The 20,318-nt window shown below is 45.9% G+C and overlaps 1 protein-coding gene across 2 annotated transcripts in view; it reads right to left on the bottom strand.

Moving 5' to 3' along the window:
* Positions 1-20,318, bottom strand: part of N4BP2 (NEDD4 binding protein 2) — a 1,101,392-nt gene that overhangs the window by 743,376 nt on the left and 337,698 nt on the right. The window lies entirely within an intron of this gene.

Here is a 20,318-nt window from a genome sequence, read left to right on the forward strand (position 1 = left end):
CACACAAGTGAGGTACCATTTTTATTAGGAGGCTTGGTGAAATGCTGGGTGAAGGACGTTTGTGGCTCCCCTCAGATTCCAGAAGTTTGCATTACATAATTGTGAGAAAAATCTGTATTTTCAGACAAATATTGAGGTTTGCAAAGGATTCTGGGTGACAGAACCTGATGAGCGCATCACAAGTCCTCCCATCCTGCATTTCCCTAGGTATCTAGTTTTCACAAATGTACAGTTTTGATAGGGTTCCCTAGGTGCCAGCTGAGCTATAGCGCAAAATCCACAGTCCAGTACTTTGCAAAAAACGAGTCCGTATTCATTGGAAAAATGTGGTGAGTCCATATTGTGTTTTGTGGCGTTTCCTGTCGCAGGCACTGGGTCTACCCTCACAAGTGAGGTACCATTTTTACCAGAAGACTTGGGGGAACACAGAATAGCAGAACAAGTGTTATTACCAATTGTCTTTCTAGGCATTTGCCCTTTCCAAATGTAAGACAGTGTGTTAAAAAGAAGTCATTTTGAGAAATGCACTCTAATTCGTATGATAGTATAGGCACCTACAAATTCTGCGATGTGCAAATAACCACTGCTTCTAAACTCCATATCTTGTGTGCAATTTGGAAACACATAGGTTTCCTTGATACCTATTTTTCACTCCTTACATTTTACCAAATTAATTGCTGTATACCCGGTAGACAATGAAAACCTATTGCAAGGTGCAGCTCAGTTATTGGCTCTGGGTAGCTTGGGTTCTTGGAGAACCTACAAGCCGTATATATTCCTGCAACTAGAAGAGGCCAGTGGATGTAATGGTATATTGCTTTGGGAAATCTGCCATAGTTAGAAGAAGTTAAAGATAAAAACGTAGAGAGGAATGACTGTTTTTTGGAATTCAGTTTCAATATTTTTTTTATTTCAACTGTTACGTTCTAAAAGGGAAACCTTAAAGGATTTACACAAATGACTCCTTTCTAAATTCGGAATATTGTCTACTTTTCAGAAATGTATAGCGTTTCACTCCCATTTCTGTCACTAACTGGAAGGAGGCTGAAACCACAAAAAAATAGAAAAAATGGGGTATGTCCCTGTAAAATAACAAAACTATGTTGAAAAATTTTGTTTTTCCGATTCTAGTCTGCCTGTTCCTGGAAATTGGGAAGATGGTGATTTTAGCACCACACACCCTTCGTTGATGCCATTTGCATGGAAAAAGCCAGATGCTTTCTTCTGCAGCACTTTTTCCATTTTCCCCAAAAACCTAAATTTTAGGTATATTTTGGCTAATTTCTCGGTTCCCACTAAGGGAATCCACAAACCCTGGTACCTTTAGAATCCCCAGGATGCTGGAAAAAAAAGGATGCAAATTTGGCATGGACAAAATGTTATGGGGGGGGGGGGCTAAGCGCGAACTACCGCAAATAGCCAAACAAAGGCTTAGCACAGGAGAGGGAAAAGGCCTAGCAGCAAAGGGGTTACCTTGTCCAGTCTCCCTCCCAAATCTGGAATCCTGCTGGGGTTGGTAAGCCTATTTCTGCCCCTCTTTGATGACTTTTAGCTGTTTGGGTAAAGAAATCAATGCCTTTTGGACCTGTGCTGCTATGATCAAACTTTTCAAAGCCTGACTCTTTACTTGTCAGTTTTGTAGATATTCCAACCTTTTTTTCCCTCCTGGAATATGTTAGCAAGGACTTGTATTTACCCTGTATCCAATTAACAAAAACACATCTGCTGCTGCTGCGATATCCAGCTTCAAACGGTTCTGCCAATAGCAGAGAAAAAAAGTGCATTGCAGTCCATTTAAAATACTACTCTCCACAATACAAAAATAAATGAAAATTGGTAAATGAGAAGTTTAATTTAACTGAATAAAATTACCTTTCAATACTCCAAAAATAATTTCTAATCCAGTACTGAGCTAGCAGATCCACCACTGACCTCCTGGCAACACACGATAAGCCACCTGACTCTTCCAGAGGCAGCCACTGCCACAAGCACTATTTGAAACAAATTAATCTTTTTCCATGACAAAGCTGTCAACAATTGTAAACAGTTTTTTTTTATCTGTTTTTATTGGTTTACAAAAGTAACATCATCTTAGGTGAAGATGCACAACTAAGCATGCTTGTCCAAATAAAAAGGGGAGGGGATCAATAATAGATTTATCAAAACATTTAGCTAAACATTGCTACAAGACCGCCCAACCCTCAATGGCGTGAGATGCTGATTCAGCGGCCCTGCTATCAACTCCACTTGAGCCTCCCCTTAGGAAGAAATATTTTCATCTAGACCCCCACACTAAATTCTAGATTACTCAAATCATATGCAGTTACTAGTCTTAAAGCAATTCATTAGAGGGCCTAATAGTGGGGCGATTTCTCCATCCTCCTAATAATTCAGTGCACAGTGGGCCCCTGTGCTCTTTAATTGACAGAAGAAAGTCATTTGCTGGGGCCACAGAGTGAAAAATATGCACTTGTTCCTTGTAAATTACTTTAAGCTTCATTTGCTGGGTAATTTCCGCTGGTACCCCTTGGCTCTTGAAATCCATTAGTCCATGGAACTCCTTCCAATCCATGATGGGTAAGTCTGAGAGTACCCGAAAAGAAAAGTTTTTCTCTGAGCAATTGCAAATTTTTGGGGGTGCTTTTTCTGGAAGTATATGTTGAAAAAACATAGATGAGATGATGGGTTTCTGTGGTTCCTCTTTCCAAATCCTCAGAAATTCCCACAAATCTCAAATTAGAGCGACAAGACCTATTTTCTAGGTCATCCATCTTAAACTGGAGCTCCTCAAGCTCGGACTGGAGTCTAGGAATAGTCATTTCTTGACTCTTAAGTCCTCCAGATCTGATACTCTTTGTTGAACCAGGGTCACTCTCTGCTCGTCCTGGTCACCCTAGAGGAAAGGTGCTGGATGTTAGTGCTTATTTCGCCTAGCTTCCTGTTAGTCTTCTTTTGGGCCTCTTCTTGGGAAATTTTAAATTCCCTAAGTTCCTTAAGAAACTGTCTCAGTATAATTTCCACGGTTGACTTCTCCAACATTGGCTCAGATGAAGGTGAAGGTGTGGAGGCTGGTACAGTCGATGTTGTGGATACCAAGGAACTAATTCAGTGCTGACAGTTTGCATCTGCAGTAGGGGGTCTAGAAGAGGATTCAAAATATCACTTATTTTCTGGTCTCTCAGTTGAAGGGGCTGCTCTGACACCCCATTCTCACTTGTCATGCTTTTCGGATTGCTCATTGTGAACAAGAAAAATGCCAATACTTTCTGGGAATTTGTAGAACTCAAGAGATTTAGAGACTCGAAAGAGGTTGGATCGTCTTCTTAGGGCTGTTTTTCTGTGTCTCAGGCCCGGATATTGGTTGGGATATATGCTGGTATTGGTGGTAAAATGGCCTTGCCTCTGATTGGATTGAGTCCTGCTCCTGAGGCTTCCCTGTAAGGGGTACTCTTAGCATTGCTAGCATAGTCGACAAGGGAATCTTCTGAATGTACACTAATCCCTGCTGAGACCTTTGCTCCTTGGGAGGGTCCGGACAATTTCTGGCTTATATTTTTCTAGGCTTTTGCTACAAAGTGTTGTTTGGAGGTTCCATCACGAGCTAAGCGTATAATTTAGCTTGGCTTCATGCTCTGCCACTGGGGCATGATTGATGAGCCACCAGAGAGCTGCAAGCCGCACCTGCACTAGGCAGACCGTTTCTGCTGTACCTCAGGGGCTCCTTGCCCTGCAGGGAGGCCTAATGCCTAGCCTACAGGGTGCTTCAACCCCAGCCCACCTTCTGTTCAATCTGATGTGGGGCAGTTTGCGCATAAAAACTTAAGATTGAAGTGGTACGTAACTTATCCTGCTGTGTTGTGACGGGCGGCTTGTGATCCTTGATAGAGAGAAGGAGAGAGGGAGCGGGTGAGCAGTCTGTGGGCCTGCTATAATGGTGCTACCACCTTAATTGGGCTCCTGCTGAACATGAAGTTCTAGAATCTTTCCCCCCTATATAGTGGAGAGAATCTGAAGAGTTGAACATCTGCCCAATCACTCAATTGCACCTTGATCCAAAAGTTTGTATATGGGGGGAGGGAGGAAGGGCCTATCGCACATACTGTGGTAGCTTTTCAACTGATGCTTCTTGGTTGGGGGGAGGGACTAAGCCAAAGAGGTATGGGAGCAGGAGGAAAGGGAAGGGAGAATTCCATATCTTGGGGAAACAATAATCAGATTACATAAATAGGGATAATTGCATGCACAATGTACTTAAGTCATTCCAAATAAAGGAATCAAATCAAAGGTGTATATAAAATGTGTGACCATGTCTTGGGCGATTAAGGGAGGAGGGAATCCTGAATGTAGTCGTGTGTTTGGTGGGACGGGGGGCAGGGTTAGCACCACCATGGAAAGGAATTGAAAGTAACAGCAGTGGTATAAAGACAGACGAGTTTCAGTATCCCTTGTGCGAAATCAATATCAAGGGCTAACCACTGCAATGAGCAAAGTCTGAGCTGCCCTGCTTGGGCATTAGCTGTTGCATATGTACGCCAGCGTGGAAATAATATAGAGCTGCTCCTTCAGGGCGGTCAGGTGTTTTTCTTGGCTTCAATGTTCACTACAAACATGTCCCATGTCTCACGGCCTGTGTGGGCTAGGCATCTGTCCTTTAGCTCCCATTGCAAAAAAGTTTGGAGCCATTTGGAGGAATCGGGTGTTGCATGTGCTTTCCATTGCATCGCTATTCCCCTTTTGAACAGCACAAACGCTAGATCAATAAACCTATGCAGGTGTTTGTCCCCTTTGGCTTTTGTGCGCAGTCCAAAAAGACAGTATTCAGGAGTGGGAGATAGCGAGTGATCTGCCAGGTCCGCCATTGTAGCTGTTATCTCCTCCCAAGTGTACTGCAGGGAAGACATTCCAACACCACGTGATAGAAGCCTGCTTCCAATAATCCACAATGCAGACATTCTGGCATTGTTGCAGGAAGAACAAGTTACTTACCTTCAGTAACGCTTTTTCTGGTGGATACACTAACTACCTGTGGATTCCTCACCTTATGAATTTGTCCTTGCGCCAGCATCCGACGGAAAGTCTTCTTCCTAGCTTTCCACGTCGACGAGGACATCATAATGGCACGGCTTCACGTGACTCCGTCTGACGTTAATGTGCCAATAGGAGGTTCTCGTCGGCGTTCTGACGTCAGTTTCACCTCATTTTTTACGTGCCTTTGAGGCGAACAGGTGAGAACCGACCCATCAAAAACCGTAAAGAAAAATATATATACACAATAACATTTACCATTAAACGCATATATTTACATAAATATAGAAAAACATATATATATATATATATATATATATATATATATATATATATATATAATCATATCTCCAGATAAACAAAAATCAACCATTTGCAAGATAACTGTGAAATCAGGCAGGCAACGGGGAGGCAGGAGGGACTGTGAGGAATCCACAGGTAGCTACTGTATCCATCAGAAAAAGCTTTACCGAAGGTAAGTAACTAGTTCTTCTGATGGATACAACTACCTGTGAATTCCTCACCTTATGAATAGAGTCCCCAAGCCGTACTGCACTCGGTGGTGGGTGCCCGCCTGATTACACCAAGAAATCTTGTAATACCGAGCGAGCAAAATGACCGTCCCTCCTCACTTCAGAGTCCAAACAATAATGTTTTACGAAGGTATGGAGGGACGCCCAAGTTGCCGCTTTACAAATGTCCACTAATGGAACTCCTCTCGCTAGGGCGGAAGAAGCGGACTTAGCCCTAGTAGAATGGGCCCTGATACCTTCAGGAGGAACTTTCTTAGCCAGAGAGTAACAAACTTTTATACATAGGATGACCCACCTGGAGATTGTTCATTTCTGGACCGCTCTGCCCTTCCGCTGTCCAACATACCCTACGAACAGCTGATCATCCAGACAAAAGTCTTTTGTCCTCTCAAGGTAGAAACTCAGCGCCCTCTTAGGGTCCAACCGATGGAGCCTCTCTTCATCCTTAGAGGGTTGGGGAGGAGGGTAGAACGAGGGAAGGGTATAGACTGCCCTATATGAAAAGGAGTGACAACTTTTGGCAGAAAAGCCGCCCTGGTTTTCAACACCACTTTATCAGGGAAAAACATGGTAAAAGGAGGTTTAACAGAAAGGACTTGAAGCTCCCCAACCCTCCTAGCAGAAGTAATTGCAATCAGGAAAACAGTCTTTAAGACCAAGTATCTCAGCGGGCATGAATGCATAGGCTCGAAAGGCGAACCCATCAGAAATGTCAAAACCAGATTCAAGTCCCACTGAGGCATGAGAAAGGGCGTGGGAGGAAACTTATTAACTAAACCCTTAATGAACCTATTTACAATTGGAGATTTAAATAAAGAAGGCTGGTCCGGAAGGCAAAGAAAAGCCGACAAAGCCGCCAAATAACCTTTAACCGTAGCTACCGTACAGCCTTTCCTTGCTAAATCAAGAGCAAACAAAAGAATATCTGAAAGGTGGGCCTTTAAGGGATCTTTTTGATTCTCTCCGCACCAAACCACAAATTTTGCCCACCTACCGGCATAAATGGATTTAGTGGAGTGTCGCCTGGACGGTAGAATAACACCCACTACATCCGGTGGGAGAGAAAAGGAACTCAGGTTGCCCCATTCAATCTCCAGGCATGAAGGTGCAGGCTCTGGAGGTGGGGGTGTAGAACCTGCCCCTGCGACTGCGAGAGGAGGTCTGCCCTGAGCGGGAGACGGAGCGGAGGGCACTGAGAGAGTTGAAGCAGGTCTGTATACCATACCCTTCTCGGCCAGTCCGGAGCCACCAAGATGACTTGGGCCCGGTCTTGTAGAACCTTCCTCAGAACCCAAGGAATCAAGGGTATGGGGGGAAACGCGTAAAGCAACTGGCCGCTCCAGGACATCTGAAACGCATCCCCCAACGCTCCTTGCAACGGATACTGGAGGCTGCAGAAAAATGGAAAGTGCGCGTTCTCCCGAGTGGTGAATAGATCCACCTGAGGCGTACCCCACATCCCGAAGATGTAGAGGACCAGGTCCGGATGGAGACGCCACTCGTGATCTACTGAGAAGTGACGACTGAGAACACCCGCACGTACATTCAGTGCTCTGGCCAAATGATTCGCTATCAAGCAAATCTGATGGTCCTGTGCCCAGGACCAGAGTCGCAGAGCCTCTCTGCAGAGAAGGTACGACCCTACACCTCCCTGCTTGTTTATATACCACATCGCAGTAGTGTTGTCTGTCAGGATCTGAACTGACTGACCGCGAAGGGAAGGGAGGAAGGCCTTGAGCGCCAAACGTATCGCCCGCAATTCCAACAGATTGATTTGCAACATCTGTTCCGCTGGAGACCAATGACCCTTGATCTCCAGGTCCCCCAGATGAGCTCCCCACCCTAGAGTTGAAGCATCCAATATTACTGTGGCCACAGGAGGTGGTAGTGAAAACGGTTTTCCTTGGGAAAGGTTGCCGTCCACTGTCCACCAATGAAGATCCGCTACAGCGTCCCTGGAGATCTTTATTGAATCCCCGAGATCTCCTTTGTGCTGGAACCACTGCCTGCGGAGGCACCTCTGAAGAGCCCTCATATGCCAGCGAGCGTGAGTGACCAACAGAATGCAAGAAGCAAACAGACCTAGCAGGCGTAAGACCTTGCTCCAATTTGAAACACTGGAATCAGTGCCGGAATGTCCCGAACCCGCTGAGGCGGGGGGTAGGCCCGAAACAATGTTGTGTCCAGTACTGCCCCTATAAACAGGAGGCGTTGAGAGGGCTCCAGGTGAGATTTGGATACATTTACTGAAAAACCCAGATCGAACAACAACTGAGTTGTCATTCGCAGATGAGACAACACAAGCTCCAGAGTCTTGGCTTTGATCAACCAATCGTCCAGGTAGGGAAAAACCGCTACTTCCCTCCTTCTGAGATGTGCTGCAACAACTGCCATCACCTTCGTAAAAACCTGAGGTGCTGAAGTAAGTCCAAACGGAAGGACCGCAAACTGGTAGTGTTGCGTCCCAACCACAAACCGGAGATACTTCCTGTGCGACTTGATTATTGGAATATGAAAGTACGCATCCTGCAAGTCGACAGACACCATCCAGTCTCCTTCGTTCAACGCCAATAGTACCTGCGCTAGGGTCAGCATTTTGAATTTCTCCTGTTTGAGGAACAAATTCAAAATCCTCAAGTCTAGAATCGGTCTTAGGCGACCGTCCACTTTGGGAATCAGGAAATATCTTGAATAACACCCCTGACCCCTTTCCTGCAACGGCACCAACTCTATTGCGCCTTTTGACAACATGGTCATGACCTCCTGTTGTAACAACAGAAGATGGTCTTCTGAACAAAATGAGGGACGGGGGGAAAGGGAGGAGGGGACTCCTGAAAGGGGAGAGCATAACCTTTTTCCACAATTCTTAACACCCACGAGTCCATTGTAATCGACTCCCACTTTTGGAGAAAAAGACTCAATCTTCCCCCTACAGGAGAAGTATGGACAATACAGTAGGGAAAACTAGGGCTGCTTCTGCTGTTGTCCACCGGAGGAGGAGGATGAAGATGAAGGCTGCTGGGCTGGCCCTCTAGTTCTACCCCTACCCCGCCCTCTAAAGGCACGATAGGGCGGATTGGCAGGTTGCTGGGCCAAGTATTGGGACCTCCGAAAGGCAGAGCCACGTGTAAACCCCCTAAACCTGCGAAAGGGTCTATAAGATGCTGCAGCAGAAGTCTGTAAGCCCAAAGACTTAGCTGTTGCCCGACAGTCCTTAAACCGTTCAAGGGCAGAATCTGCCTTGTCTCCAAAGAGCTTTTCTCCATCGAATGGTAGATCCATTAATGTGGATTGAACGTCTGGTGAAAATCCAGAGGACCTTAACCGGCATGCCTCCTAGTAGCCACAGATGTTCCCATGGTCCTGACTACCGAATCAGACGTGTCCAGGCCAGACTGTATTATTTGCTGTGCAGCTGCCTGCGCATCCATAAAAAGAGACCCAAATGACTTTTGCATCTCCTGTGGCAGATCCTTGGCCATCTCTTTAGCGGAGTCCATAAGGGCGTGGACATACCTGCCCAGCACACAGGTTGAATTAGTAGCCTTGAGCGCCATACAACAGGATGAAAAGATCTTCTTCGAAGACTGCTCCATCCTCTTGGATTCCCTATCAGTTGGGACTCAAGGGAATGCTCCAGGAGCAGACTTTGCGGAGCAAGACGCCTGGACTACTAAACTTTCAGGAGTCGGATGTTGTGACAGGAAAACCGGATCTCCTGGTGCGCCTCTATGTCTCCTCGCCACTGCCCTGTTCACTGCAGGAGTCGTAACTGGCTTCCTCCACAAGTCCAATATAGGCTCAGTTAAAGCCTCATTGAAAGGCAGCAAAGGATCAGCACTGGACGCCGAAGGATGCAACACCTCTGTGAGCAGGTTAGTTTTCACCTCCGCCACAGACAAAGGCAAGTCCAGAAACTCTGCTGCCTTCATTACCACCGTATGGAAGGATGCGGCCTCTTCTGTAAACTCCCCCGGAGACGCAATGTCCCACTCCGGGGAAGTATCCAGCCCACTTGCAGTGGCCAGACCTTGGAATTCATCCAAAGGCTCAATCTCACCTTCCTCCAGCTGTCTGTATTCTTCCTCCTCCAAAAGTCTTAAAGCCTTCCTCCGAGACTGAAGATGAATCTCCAAAGCCGGCGTCGACAAAGAATCCATCGACGCCGAAGACTTCAAACCTCGGAAAGGCCCAGGAAGAGATGGTTGACTTTTGGCCTCACCCGGCGCCGGCACCGGTGCCGACACGGAGTCCAACGATGACCTCCGCGGAGTTGGTTGGCAGGAAGGCGATGGAGCTGGTCTGGAAGGAGACATCATCGACGTTGAATGGCGCGGTGATGGCGTCGGCTGACGCGATGGTGGAGCCACCGTCACAGGTGGTGAACTCCCAGAAGGAGATACCCTCGGCGCCTATCCGACATCCGCTGGACAAAAGGGCATGAATGGAGCCGCTTTATACAGTGCCGGAGAGCCCAAATCAAATGCCAATGGCCCCGTGGGACCCGCCGGTGCACCAGCAGGGGCCATAGATTAAAAACGGCATACATTGCATTAAAAAATGCAGCCGGATCCGCCCCAGGAGCCTGGAAAGCAGGGTACTGCTGAGTCGAGGACTGCTGTACATCAGGCTCCCTCGACGCTGGTGAAAATTGAGGGCTATGATGAGCAACCTCAAAGACAGACGGCGCCAGCGACAACTCCGGACTCCTGGGCTGAGGCGTCACAGTAGGGCTCATCTCCCATGTCTTCTGGCGTCGAGAAGACCGAGACCTCGACCGGCTCCGCTCCGACCGGTGCCGAGAGTCATGACGGCGCCGAGAGTCATGACTGCGCCGCTTCTTATGCTTTTTTGGTGAAGCATGGGAGGAATCCCTCTTATGGCCCTTCTTCTTTCGCTAGAAAAAGCTTCGCCTCACGCTCTTTTAAAGCCTTAGGGTTCATACTCTGGCACGATGAACATCCTTCAACATCATGCTCAGAACTAAGACACCAAATACAGTCACTGACATCTGACCCCCACACTCTCTACATGGCTTGAAACTGCACTTCTTTGGAGGCGACATTGTAACCACCAAAAGACGCAACAGTAAACAACGAGCCAGGAAGAAAAACCGTTGGCGTCGAAGACACGGAAAAAAGGAAAACTGACGTCAGAACGCCGACGAGGACCTCTTATTGGCACGTTGACGTCAGACGGAGTCACGTGAAGCCGTGCCATTATGACGTCCTCGTCGACGTGGACAGCTAGGAAGAAGACTTTCCATCAGATGCTGGCGCAAGGACGAATTCATAAGGTGAGGAATCCACAGGTAGTTGTATCCATCAGAAACATACATTTGAGGCACTGGGGGGCTAATATGTCTGATGGAGATAACTGAATGGGGTGAAACGGAATCTGGGGTTACAAGAAACTTCCTTCACTTGCTGAAGGGCATGCGTCCACATTTTTGGGTTCAGTGGTTGTGGGAGGACTGCATTTCAGCTGTCGAGTACACTTGACAATCCCATGGAGGCATTTATGTTTAAGGTGTCATATAACTGAGAAAAGGCACGCCTCTGGCTAGCCCAGAGCAGTAGTGCATGGAGGGTGGCCGATCGCAGTAGTTCTGCATCACCTGCTTTCCAGGTGTCAAGCACCAGTTGAAGAATGGTGTGGTACATCAGGAAATGCCCTAGCCCCATGGAGTAAGTATCCATGATGTCCTCGTAGGTCATGAAGACCCCAACCTTTACCAGCTCAACCATGGTCCATGGGGTCATGTGGTAGTCCACGGTTAAGGTATCACCAGCCAGCACCTGAGCCACTGGTATCAAGGGGGAGTAATGTAGGACCAATGTCGTACCATGGGCCAATCGCGCAAGCACACACGGACTATATTCATCAGGCTAGATCCTTTAAGAAAAGGGTGCATGCATTCTTTCAACCAGGTGTACATGCTGGTTGAGCCCAATTGTGTACACCTGTACATTCTTTCTGCACTTGGAGTGTCACTAAGCCAGAACAAAGGGCAGTGTAGTGGAGCTCAAGGTTAGGCATGCTCAGTCCCCTTCGATGAGCGGTCACTGTGTCACAGCCAATGCCACATGGCGTTAGTCCTTACCTCACAGCAAATCTAATAGCATCCTGTTTAATTCATGGAAAAAGATCCTGGGGAGCAAGATCAGTTGGGCAGCAAAGTAGTACTGCAACCTGGGAAGTATAAGCATCTTGGTTATCGCTACCCTCCCCATCGGTGAATGTGGTGGGGAACACCCAAAAGAAAACCATGCACGTATGGAACACAAAGCTCATCCCAGGTTTCCCTCCTTAAGTTCATCATTGGAAGGGTATATATGTATCTCCATATACTTGAAAGAGTCATTACACCATTGTAGGCAATGATTCGGCCGCGCAACCCTGAATTGGGCTGCAACCTGTGCAAGGGGGAACAGACAAGACTTTTTCAATTTACCAGAAGGCCTGACAAGGTGCCAAAGGTATCCAATAAGGCTATCAATTTTGGCAATGAGGCCCCTCGGTTACATAGGAATATCCATGCGTCATCAGCGGAAAGGGATAAAATGTGGTAAGTATTAAGTTCACAGACCCCCCATCGCTGGGCATAGAGGCACAAACAACAGTCAAGAGGTTTCATAGCTATCAGGAACAGCACTGGAGAGAGTAGACACCCCTGCCTGGTGCATCTGCCTTTTGAAAAGGCTCCGGATATCAGATGGCCCGTTTTGACTTTGGCTGGAGGGCTTGAGTACAGGGTGTGGATCCATTTCACAAATCCCGGACAAACCCATGTGATGTAGGGTCGCAAGTAGGAAGTCCCAACTAAGGGGGAGACTGCCACCCTACCATACTCGGCCCTTGGAGTATCATGGAGGATTCACAGAAGACATCTGATGTTAAGTGCTGTGTCCCGGAATGAATCCTGATTGAGCCTCATGAATTAACATACTTATCAAAGGGAGAAGCCTAGTCGTAAGAACCCTGTCCAATACCCTGCAGTCAAGGTTAAGGAGGCATAGTGGTCTGTACAAACCCACGTCCAGTCTATCACATCCCAGGCTTGGGCAAGACCACTATTAGTGCCTCGCATTGGGAATCCAGGAGCTGACCTCTAGTCTGAGCTTCACTGAATACATTCAGTAGTGGCTGGGTTAGGTGCACAAAAAAGGTGGCATAATACTCGACTGGCAGGCCATCTGCGTCTGGCATCTTGTTCCTGGATATTTGGACTATCGCAGCCTGAACCACCTCAAGCCGAAGGGGGTCAACAAAACATTTGCAAGCAGGTTAAGTGTAATCATCATCTTTGTCTATTTCTCCTCTAATTTCTCGTAAGGTCAAGGGCATCTTCAATTCATTCAACCAATCTTGCGTAAACCATTTATTCCTCTTATTTTAAAAAATAAGGCTCTTGATGATTCCTGCTGAAGCCTAACACTTGGAAGGCCATGTGGCTTCCCAATTAAAAGAATTTGCAAACTAACAGACTGCCTTTAAGATACAATGACTGTCTTCCGTTCTGGACGATGCACAGCTAGTGTTTATATCTGTCTTGGACAACTTATGAGTGGTAATGGAGATGGCAGTGTCAACATTATGATCACATTGGGCCTGTCAGTGGCATTAGGCACTGTCAACCACCAAACCCATATCATAATGTGGCAAGATATTGGAATCAATGGATTTCTCTTAATGTTTAATTCACCTGTTTGCCAGATCAGTTCAAAAGGTTTCTTTGGTTTTCTAAGGCACCAATATTTCTTTGGTTTTCTAAAGCACCTTCACGTTGGTGCCTTTACCTCCTTAGCTTTGGGCCCCATTGGTTTCGACCCCTTTCCCCCTATGTATTCTACCCCAATATTGAGCCTCTAGTCAAGCTCATTTATTCTTTTGACTTCTTCTACTTCTTGTACATTGACATCCAACTTCTGCCCTTTAGGTCTTCGGTAGAACATTTTCAACTTTGTATGCGACATGTCTGGGATTAAATGAGTAGTCAGTGTCTGAAGCTAAATTCTGAAGGGAGCAGAGCTGTTACTGGGTACTACTAAACTCTGGATTGAATAATTCTGGCCTGTAACCATAGGACCTGGTACGAAACCTATTCTCTAACTTCAACCATGGAATAAGCCTGATTGAATTAAGCCTAATTGGTCATCTCTTCTTGGTTTGTTCTGTCAATGTTGTCCTTATCCTTCTACGTTGAGCCTTTTTTTCCACCTTCGAGGATAAACATCTGCCTGTTTTGCTGTTTCCTGTCTTCAATAGAGCAACTCCATCCATTTAGAACCGCACACATTCCTGCTACATCATCTAGAGGTGATTCAGAACCATATGGCCATGCCTCTCTTATGCAATATACAAATTGCCACCTGCGGCAATGCTCACACCGTTCATTAGCTCAACAAGGAATCTTGCTTCCTCAGGTCACCCTACCTACATCTTCTCAAAATTCCACCATTCAAGAACCAGTGTTACAGAGGCCAAAGCTTCTTCATCTTGGTTCATTTGCTGCAGAACTCACTTCCCATTAACATTTGTGCCATTATAGTTACTGAAATTCAGGAAAATCCTCAATATCTGATTCTTTTATGCCTTAGTATCTTAAGCTAGAAAGGACCACAGTGTTCCATAGTCTAATACCAGGCATATGTGCACTCAAGAAAAAACAAAACACTATTTTAAATTTGGGCCCCATTGGTTTCGACCCCTTTCCCCCTATGTATTCTACCCCAATATTGAGCCTCTAGTCAAGCTCATTTATTCTTTTGACTTCTTCTACTTCTTGTACATTGACATCCAACTTCTGCCCTTTAGGTCTTCGGTAGAACATTTTCAACTTTGTATGCGACATGTCTGGGATTAAATGAGTAGTCAGTGTCTGAAGCTAAATTCTGAAGGGAGCAGAGCTGTTACTGGGTACTACTAAACTCTGGATTGAATAATTCTGGCCTGTAACCATAGGACCTGGTACGAAACCTATTCTCTAACTTCAACCATGGAATAAGCCTGATTGAATTAAGCCTAATTGGTCATCTCTTCTTGGTTTGTTCTGTCAATGTTGTCCTTATCCTTCTACGTTGAGCCTTTTTTTCCACCTTCGAGGATAAACATCTGCCTGTTTTGCTGTTTCCTGTCTTCAATAGAGCAACTCCATCCATTTAGAACCGCACACATTCCTGCTACATCATCTAGAGGTGATTCAGAACCATATGGCCATGCCTCTCTTATGCAATATACAAATTGCCACCTGCGGCAATGCTCACACCGTTCATTAGCTCAACAAGGAATCTTGCTTCCTCAGGTCACCCTACCTACATCTTCTCAAAATTCCACCATTCAAGAACCAGTGTTACAGAGGCCAAAGCTTCTTCATCTTGGTTCATTTGCTGCAGAACTCACTTCCCATTAACATTTGTGCCATTATAGTTACTGAAATTCAGGAAAATCCTCAATATCTGATTCTTTTATGCCTTAGTATCTTAAGCTAGAAAGGACCACAGTGTTCCATAGTCTAATACCAGGCATATGTGCACTCAAGAAAAAACAAAACACTATTTTAAATTTGCATTCAGTGTGCTGGATCACTTAAACTCATCTCCTCTAAGCTCTGCACGACTGAAGTCTCTTCCCAATTTGATGCTCGCTCCACAAATTGGAAACACAGACATTGACTAGTATCACTCACTCCCCCTGCAAACCCACTTTCAGCAGACCAAAAACCCCATGGAGGGTCTCTTTTCATATGGGTATGTGCTACAGAGATTTCTGAAGAACATTATTGCCATCTTCTGATCTTCATTCTGGTAGAGGCAATGTGTTGCATAGGAAAAACCATGTCTCATTCTGAACTGATTTGTTTGCAGTCAATGTATTCGGTGAAAGTAATTAAAGGTACCTAATTTTCAGACAGATCAACTTAACCATTGTCTATTGTACTGTACTAGCTTCCCCTCCTAAAAGGCTGAACTCTCTGCACCTGACTTATGGCTGATCCCTCATGCTTTTTTAACATCCAACTTAAACCTGAAGCAACGTCCAACACCCTTTCTACTATATTAACTCTTAGCTCTGATGATCCCTCTCCCCACCCAACCAATGACAGAACCCAGGATCGCGGATTTAGGTCTTATGTGGATATGGTATTTAATGTGGAAACCTGACACCTTAAAGTGTTTTAATGTTGTAAAAGACAATAAAGGTAAACTTTTTTGGGGCCATAAATCTCTGCCTAGTCTGATATTATTGAACCTCCTTGATTTTGCAAATACCATTAGTCTTATGTCCAAAGAAAGGTGATCCTATCCTTTCCATACATGTCCAATATTGGGCAGAGTTGCTGTTTTCCATGTATCGTACATTTTCCTACCTTGCACTTGACTGAATGGGCTGAAGTGCTTTCTCTTCACTAAAATGGCTGCTGATGGGTCTTGATATGTTCAGGAAGTTAATATGACCTAAAGGACCTCAGAACATACTGCTTCCATTAAAGAGTTCTGTGCATCCAGTTGTTAGGATTTTCGCACCCTGTCCTCTGAGTAGATTCCTCTGGAGGTTTTCTGATGCAGACTGGTGACAGTTCCCTTGCAATGCAAAAGAGAACAAAATTGGTCCTGGAGCTCTGAAGCCTGGGTCTCTATGCAGCCACCATTCTGGTCAGACGATCCTCTAAAAAAAAATGTTGTGTAGTAATAAATAAAGAACTGTTTATGCTGGCAGATATCTGTAGATCTCGCTAGATGCAGTGAAGGGCTTATCGAACTTGACTGTTCAGAGTAGAAATTCATAAAAAATCAAAGTCACCAGCACAATAACAACTTTTCTTCTCATTAACAATACAACTAAGAGGGGTGCATGACCGTGGCACCCAAAATTGCGGACGTAATCCAAAAGGACTCCAGGGTCGGTGACCCTGAATTCCACAATTCCCCCTACAACAGACCGACAACTAATGTCATCAAGCAATTGCTCAAGGCCAACGCAAAGGAGTGACCCCTATTTCTGTCATTCTGAGACCCCATTGTGCCCTCATCACCTCACCTTGTGGTTAAGGGTCTTGGCATTGCTGTTTGTGGTATGGCAAGGCCCTGAGTGTTCCGCCCTTTGCTGTTGAGGGTAATGAGGATGCCCGACTGCAATCCCATACCACACTGGCTAATTCTGACAACTGCAGGCTCCCCCGACAATGTGCTGGTGACCTCTCGGCCATCGGATTGGGCTGGGGAACTGAGAGTGGAGGACTAGCCTTTTGAAGCAGGTGCGGTAAAATTCTGCAGATCTATCTTGGGAGAGCGTTTTTTTACGTTTGACAGACTTGGCGGTTCTTTGTTAAGAGCGTGCAGGGTGCGTTGGAGCCCTCACTACTCATTCCCTGGGCTGTGCCTCTACGCCGCGGCCTTCATGCTCTGGTAGCACACATTCCCACTTGCCTGCTGAGCCTTTTCGGAGATCCTGGGTGCTCCTCTGCGTGCCTTGGCCCAGATTGCCTGAGGACTGCACAAATAACAGAAATACAGGGTACCTCATTTACAGGCCACAGACTCTGTTTTGCCCTACCAAGCAACCGTACTTGCTGGGGTTGGACTACATCACCCAGATCCTGCCTTCCGATTAATGAAGAAACCAGGGGAGAGAGACTATGTTGTTGTGGCAGCAGACCTTGTGGCCAATATTAATCTGTACCTTACCTCCTCATGCGGGCAAGGTATGCATATTTTATCCTAGAACATAGCGGGGATCCACCTGGATCTTTACAATGAGGACTGATGGGCATTCATTAGAATTTTGATATAATATAATGCCAGGAGACCTGGACTTTTGACTCTATTCCTATAAATATGTTCAAATCTTAATGTTTTGATGCAACCCTGTCAGTTGCTTGAAGAGGAAAGGGGGGTTTAGACATTTTCGTGTCACGTATTATTAGAAATCTGAAGGTCAACAATCAAGTATCTAGACCATGTTATCAAATCTTAAACCCCAGATTACCAAAATTGTTTAATATAGTGTTAATACATTTTTATTGTATTTTTTCTCTACACAACCTTCATGTATCATCCAAGAGTTGGGGAAGTCAGTTTCAAAATGTCTGCATACACAGGAAAATCAATTGTATTGGCGGGCGATTTTAGCATCACTAAATGCACCTACAGTGGGAATCGCATACGAGGGTTTTCTAATGATCAAGGGGCTGACAACAGCCACTGTGTACGTTGGACTTTGGCGAAGCTCTGAACCAGATCGTTTTAACCCACAATTTGACCTTTTCTTTGGAAGATCAGGTTCAGGGCATAAAAACCCTTCCACTTTTACAGGGAGAGGTAAAGGTAGCGCAATGTTCTTTTATCGAGGGATCTGGAACAGAATCTTGTGTGCCATGGGGTGTGCCTCCTTCCTCACAGCGATCACAACCATATTATGTTATGGTTTTTAATTTCCCTTCATTCTGGTTCATTAGGCAAGATTAAGCTCGCAGACAGTTACTCTGCAAATAAAGGGGTTCGATTAAGCTGGGGCACCACTGACCCAACCAAAGTTTTTAACAAGTTGGTTACTGAGGCCTCTACTGACACTGCCTGCTGTCTCTCTCTGAACGCTGATCCTGACAAAATCTGGGGCAGCTTCACAGGAATTTGTAGATTTATCTCATTCCTCGTCAGGGGTAGGAAGCGCTATATAAATACTATTACTATTATACAAACAAGCCGCCAAAAGAGCGTCTCGTTCATTCATGATTCAGCCCCGACTGCACTGCAGGTCTCAAAGCCCTCAAAATGGACACTAATAAGACCCTACGTAATAGTGTTGACATTAGGGAAGCGAGAAATACTTATAAGCGAGTCATTTAGAAAAGAAAGAAGAAATTAGATCTAAGGCATGGGACTGGCCTTGAGAAAGCGGCCTGCTTGAAAGATAGTTGCCTTTTTTGGGAAATGGCAAACCGCCCTTTTTTCTCTCGGAAAGTTTAGTTACCAATATCGAGTGTCATATCCCAGAACAGGAAAGGATTGATCACTTCTCCCTCATTTTTTAATATAAACAATGAAAGGGGGTGCACCTCAAGGATATAGGGTAAGCGCCCCAAACCATTAATGAGCGCTGGTTATCTGAACTCGTAGATCTAGTGTCTGTCACTAAAGCTATTTTGAGCGCCGGTAGTGGGAAGGCGACAGGCCCCAATGGGGTTACAATAGACCTGTTAAAACACAACAAAGATTTCTGGGATCCATTAGTTACAAATGTCTTGAGAGCAGCCTTCATGTGTGATCTAATTGATTCTTGGAGAGAGACTCTCATAGTACGAATTTACAACAGGCATTGGCAAAGCCAATAGGTCTTGCCTATGCAAGATCTACTGACTTTGCCAATGTGTTTTAGCCATGTTGTACACCAGCCTTGCTGCTGTTCTGCATGGCTAAAATTTAGTGGCATAGAGGAGAGTGGCACTGAGTGCCATAGAGGGGAATGGCAAAGAGTGGAGTAGAGTGCCGCTGAGGGGAATGGCCAAGAGCAGAGTAGAACGCTGCAGAGTGGAATGGCAAAGAGCAGAGTAGAGTGCCTCAAAGATGAATGGCCAAGAGTGGTGTAGAGTGCCACAGAGTGCGAAGAGTGTATTAGAGTGCAGAGGAGTGGAATGGTGAAACATGGAGTACAGTGCAGCAGAGTGGAATGGCGGAGAGTAGAGTGCCACAGAGTGGAATGACAAAGATCTGAGTGCCATAGTGTGGAATGACAAAGAGTAGAGTGCTGCAGAGTAGAATGGTGAAGAGTAGAGTGAGCAGAGTGGAATGACAAAGAGTAGTGTGTCATAGAGTGGCATGGCAAAGAGTGGCAGAGTGCTTTGGAGTGGCAGACTGTTGTGTATTGGAGTGGCATAGTGTGGAGTCACCCTGAGTACCATACACTGGAGTGGCATAGAGTGGACAGTGTAAAGTGTTGCAGAGTATAGCGGTGCAGATTAGAGTAGCAGAGTTGAGCAGGGTTAAGTGGCTTAAAGTAGAATAGCGCAGAGTAGAATGTAGTGGAGTAGAGTGCAGAGCAGAGTTGAGTGGCATAAAGTGCACTGGCGTAGAGTGGTGCAGAGTACAGTAGCATAGAGTGGTTTAGAGTAAAGTGTACTGCGCAGAGTGCAGGGCTGTAGAGTGGAGTAGCGCAGAGTAGCGTGGAGTAGTGCAAAGTAGACTGGCGAAGAGTTCAGTGGCAGAGAGAGCAGTATTGCAAGTGTGTCAGAGTGCAGAGTGGCATAGAGAGCAGTGGCGTAGAATACACTTATGCAGAGTAGAGTGCAGTAGTGGGGTGTGCAGCGGTGTAAAGTGCAATGGCACAGAGTGAAGTGGCAAAGCGTGGAGTGGTGCAGAGTGGAGTATGGTGGCATAGAGTACAGTGACAGAGTAGATTGTCACTACACTAGAAATAGAGTAGATCGTTTCACAGTAGAGTGAAGTGGCGTGGAGTGGTGCAGGGTAGAGTGCAGTTGCGAATAGTGTAAAGTGATACAGAGTGCAGTGGTGCAGAGTAGATTAGAGTGGAATACAGTGGATTGGCACAGAGTGCAGGGGCATAGAGTTGAGTCCTACAGAGTAAAGTGCATTGGTATAGAGGGTATTGGCATAGAGCGCACTGGCGTAAAGTGGAGTGTTGCAGAGTGGCATAGAGTGCACTGCAAAGACTGCAGTGGGGTAGCGTAAAATGGTGAAGAGTGCATTGGCACAGAGTAGAGTGGTACAGGGTAGAGTAGAGAGGCGTAGCATGAAGTGGCGT

The sequence above is a fragment of the Pleurodeles waltl genome, chromosome 1_2 (genome assembly GCF_031143425.1).
Source record: "Pleurodeles waltl isolate 20211129_DDA chromosome 1_2, aPleWal1.hap1.20221129, whole genome shotgun sequence".
Lineage (NCBI taxonomy): Eukaryota > Metazoa > Chordata > Amphibia > Caudata > Salamandridae > Pleurodeles > Pleurodeles waltl.